We start from the raw sequence: 5000 nt of genomic DNA, 5'->3' as shown, positions 1-5000 counted from the left end.
GGGGTACCGGTGAGGGGTTAGACAATGGGATAAAAGAGGTAAAGAATGGGTTAACGGGGGTGGAAAATAGAATGGGCTGCCCAGGAGAATCAGATAGAGGGGATGAAACATGGGTTAACGGGGGTGGAAAATAGAATGGCTGCCCAGGAGAATCAGTTAGAGGGGGTGAAAAATGGGTTAATGGGGTTAGAAAATAGGATGGAGGACAAATTGCAGGAAATAGGGGAACAATCCGCCCGGGAAATCGAACAGATGGGGAACCAGATGGAGGAAATACGACGAGGGGTGAGTGAGGAGGTCTCGGGGCTACGCGAGGAGGTAAAGCGAGGCGAAAAGCGTATAGAGAAAGAAGTGAGGAATAATACGGCTAAGTTACAAGGGGGATAGAAGATCTGACGGAGGAGGTGGAGCAGCTGACAGAGGGACAAACTAAGTTAGTGGAGCGGTTCAAAGGAACACTGCAGTACTCGGAGGGTTAAAGGCGACACAAAAAGAAATTAAAAACGAATTAATAGCGACACAGAAGCAATGTCAGATGTACATGAGGGATTGACGAAGAGGTTGGAAGAGGTGACAGAAGTAATGGAGACGAAGGACCGGGAGGTAAGGACGCACATAGAAACGGTTAAAGTAGCGATGGAGGAAGAAATCGAGGGGGCGCACCGGGAGCTGAGAGAGGTTAAACAAAAATTAGAGGAGGTGGAAGAGGGGGTGAGTGAAATTAAGAAGAGACGGAGGGAAACTAAAAGGGAGATAAAGGAGGAAGTCATGGAATATGTACAAGGTCTGTGTTCAAATCATGATGAAGTGCTCACTAACCAAATAAAGATTTTGCAGGTGGCAAAGGAGGGACGGAGACGAAGTACGGAGGTGAGTGGCAATGTATATGATGTGAGGAAAGCTTCAGTCGGCTTGGGGATTGGTTTGGATCCGGGTGTTCGTGAAAGGCCGTTGGTGAGGTGTGCGACAGGTCTGGTGTGCGAAAAAAGAGGTGTGCGAGAATGTCCGACCATGGGGTGTGTGAGGAAAAAGTGCACGCCGAGGAGTGAGTGTGCCGTCAGGAGTGAGCCGGTCGTAGCGCGTGTGCGAGGGAGCACAGGGAAGCGCGGTGTGGTGAGTGTTACTGAGGAAGTAACGAAAAAGTGTGCGCGAGAGGATGCGCGAGAAAGGTGTGTAACGGACGGGTGCATGAGGAAAGAGTGTGCCGTCGAGAGTAAGGGTGAGTGCGCTGTCAAGAGTGGAGGTGAGAGTAGTGAGAGTGAAACGGAGCGTGAGTTGGTTGTGACAGGTGAGCAAGGATGCACACCTGGAATGGTAGAGCGTGTGTGGGAAGGCACATTTGAGTTGGTAGTGAGGCACGTGGTTGGGTGTGCGAGTGAGAGCACACCTGTGATTGTCACAGAGGAGGTGACCGAGAAAGGGGCGCGAAGAGGTGTATTGGTGAGGTGTGCGACCAACGAATGTGTGCCAAAGTGTTCGGTGGTCGGGTGTGTGACCAAGGCTGGGAGAGGAATGAGTGTACCGAGGGGTGTAAGGAACGGTACGGCGAGGAGCATGGAAACAGCTGCATGTATGAGCAAGAAAGGGGTAGCGTATGCTTGTAAGCATCCAGGTGAGGCGTCGACGATAACCGGGTTAAAGGTTAGAACGACTTATAGCCGACTCGGGCCCTCGGTGCGTGCCGGGCTTCGCGTGCCGCGAGAACCAGCGGGGATCCGAACCACGGCGGTTTCGAAAGAACCGCCGTGCGCGATCCACGCTGGGCCTCGCGTGGAACGGCCGCGTCCGGGCTCCACTAGGCGGAGCGGGCAGCTCGATAGGAAGGGTCGTCATGGCGACCACTTTCTATTGAGACGTGCCGGCAGGTCGAGATCGGGACATTGGATGGCTCCACGCCGAGGTGGTGCGTGGGATCTCGGCCCGGGTAAGCCCCCGTCCCTGCACCGAGTGCCGGACGCATCCAGCCGCTGGCACAGAACAACCCGCATTCATGGCTTGGCTTTACGAAGCCGGGCTTTGGACAGGAATTGGCGCACCGAGAGGCATTAGTGAGTAGACTGGGTGATGAGGTTAGTGTTTTGGACCCAAAATTAGAGAAAAACAAAATTTGATGATTGGCAAGGGATTGGCGGTAGTGATTGGCAGATGATGGGTAGTGATTGGCAAATTTTTGATTTGTTGAAATTTGATGTGCAAAATTGGTAGTGAGAGACCCCCGATGGGGTGGGATGGCAAATCCGCCACCCTTCCCAAGTGGGGGCAAAGGAGCAATAGCTTATGGGGTGTATGGCAGTGAAAACTAGCCCGGGTGGGTTAGGTTATATTGATAGGGCCCTAGAAGAGATTGACATTAGGTGACGTTAAGTTTAGTTAGTGACTGATACCTGTAGTGGGGACGCAGGTAGTTTAGTGTGGATGATAATGACGTGGGAGCGCAATAGTTTAAAGGGACGACTGGGAAGCGCAAGTTTCAGAGGGGAGTAGTCAGCTGAGATGATGCCGTGTGTGTGAGGATTGAACAGGTGTGATTGCACAGGTGTGCAACTGAACAGGTGTGTGGAGCAGTGTATGAGGGAGTAGTGGTGATTGTGTGTTGTGTTGACCAACTGGTCCAGGAAGAGGAGGAGGGTGCAGGTGGCACCAGGTAGGATTGCACAGGTGTGCAACGACAGGTGAATGAAGGACAGGTGTATGGAATAAATGGTATGGAGTATTGGAATGGATGGTCGTGGAGTGAGAATGGTGGAAATTGTGGAGTGGAGTGTATGGTGCGAAGGTGTGAATGGGGGAAGAGTGGACCCCCATCACGGATACCCGGGGGCGGGTAGTGCAAGTGTTAGGTAGAGGGTATAGGTAAATTGTGGTTTGGATATTGGCATCTGTGGTGCGAGGTGAAAGAATGGTATTTGGATGGGTGCAGTAGTGTTGTGGAAATGGCTGGGCGTGTAGCCTGTTAGTGTGTGTAGTTGGTTTGGGCACTCCACCACTGTAAGGATGTCGGCCAGGTGAGGCCGCAGGTGGGCTCTGGGAGCCGGTAGTAGTTGTTGTGGATGGGGCCCGAGGATCCGGAGGACGGACCCGGGTAGCCCAGTGCCAGAGGGCACCATGGGGTGACGGAGCCAGGAGAGGGGCTGCCCCCAGTTAGATAGGTTAGGGTGAGGAGCTAGGTAAGCTCGGGTGGCAACTACAGTGGTGGAGGTGTGCAGGTGGGTAGACCTGTTGGGAGAGCTACACGTCGCGGCCCAGAAATTGTGCGAGGGCACCGGGAGATGAATCGGGGGAGTGAGACCCCAAATTGAGAAGCACCACAGTTTGGTCAATGGGGATTGGTTGTTAGAACCCATAGTGTAAGTGGCCAATGGATTGGCAGGGGAAAGACCCCGGGTAGTGTAAAGTGTGTTAAAGTCATTTAGAAAGTAGTTAGGATGAAGTCTCCTCGCACCATCTGCATCCACTCACCTGAGGTGACAGATACTCCACACCATGCCATGGTTTAATTATTTTTATGATGCAAATGTTTGGATTGTGAGACGCATCATGACGTGGGTGTGACATTGTGCTTTGATGTTCCATCTCTGCCTCCTTATGAGGATTGATGATGACTTGATGATGGCAAATTTTTGAAGTAGAGGGATTGTGGAGACGAATTTGGTATAGGGGAAATATGGGGAAGACGTGACAGTAGTGACGAATTGGTAATGTGTAGGTTTTGTACATATGGGGTAAGGGCAAGGGTGGGCTAGGTGACAGGGGGGTGACGTATGGTAGGGACGAGCTTTCTCACTTCGCCCTCCGTACGCATTTCGCCTTGCATTGCCTTTTTGATGTGTACCCTTGAGACCTTACCCCTCGCTCATCTGTCTTGTCCCCCCTTTTGTCTCCCACATGAGGACCTGAGCGCCATTGGGCGCCGAGGGGAGCGTGCGTGGGTCGGCCATTGTGCGCCCGAAATTCCCAGAACCAGCTGTCTGCATCGATGCACCACATTATGGACCACATGTCAGTGGCCGAGCACCACTTATGGACCCCATGGGTTGGGGCATGGCCCCTCTGCTGGAACCGGCCATGAGGGCCCGAAATCTTGCTGGCGGACCTTGGCCACAGGGCACCGATGCCCCACAGGTGAACCACACGTAGTCGGCCCTGTGGGCCATAAATAAAGATAAATAAAATGGACACGTTTGGGCAAGCTTTATTGCAAATAGGCCGCCAGTAAGCAAAGCAAATGAAAATGACAACAACTGGAAGAAATAATAATGACCAGCAGAGGGAGCCGAAGAGCAAGAGACACCTGCAGGGTTGGGTTTGTTGGTTTTATTTTATTCATTGAACAATGGTGACTGCACCGATTGGTGCTTGGGTGTGTATTGGTGCGTTTTTGGGTGCTTTAATGGTGCATTGATGCAGAGCAGACTGTCCTCCCCCCAGAAAGAACAATTACAGGTCCTGGGTTAGTTTTGTAAATAAAATTAGCGTCAGTGTAAATAATGCTCCCCACCGTCAGTGTATAGTTTGAAGACCATTCCGCAATTCGGTTAACTGTGGGCGTAAGTCTGTTAGGCAGGGTGCAATGGAGCAGCGGGACACATTTATTTATGTTTTAAAACCAGTCGCACTCAGGGTCAGGTTAAAAGTAGAGGGAACTACACGTACATGCCACACTAAGGTAAAAGTAATAGGCCCGGGACGTGCCTAAGGGGAGGAGGGTGCAGTGTTGTGAATATGAGAATGTTTTTTTATTTTGTTGTGGTGGTAAAATGTTGTAAAAGGTTGTTGTAAAATATCACCCCTCCTCCCTCCGTTGTGGTTGTATAAAGGTCAAAGGGCGTTCCCGTAGTTAGTCCATAAAAACATACAGGCAGGACACGATATATCTTTTCTTTTGACAGTTATATCTTATTCTGTGTTTTAGGATAAGGCTGTGTCTCCCATTAATTGAAATACTCCATTGCACCAGTGAAAGAGAATAGACCCCCTTTCCTTCCCATCCCCAAAAATCT

The 5000-nt window shown here is 51.3% G+C and overlaps 1 protein-coding gene across 1 annotated transcript in view; it reads right to left on the bottom strand.

Moving 5' to 3' along the window:
• Positions 1–5000, bottom strand: part of LOC137423734 (carboxypeptidase Z) — a 94504-nt gene that overhangs the window by 59592 nt on the left and 29912 nt on the right. The window lies entirely within an intron of this gene.

Source organism: Myxine glutinosa, chromosome 3, assembly GCF_964187855.1.
Source record: "Myxine glutinosa chromosome 3, kmMyxGlut1.1, whole genome shotgun sequence".
Taxonomy (NCBI): domain Eukaryota; kingdom Metazoa; phylum Chordata; class Myxini; order Myxiniformes; family Myxinidae; genus Myxine; species Myxine glutinosa.
Note: the sequence above shows the minus strand (reverse complement) of the source record. Positions and strands in the feature narration are given on the sequence as shown.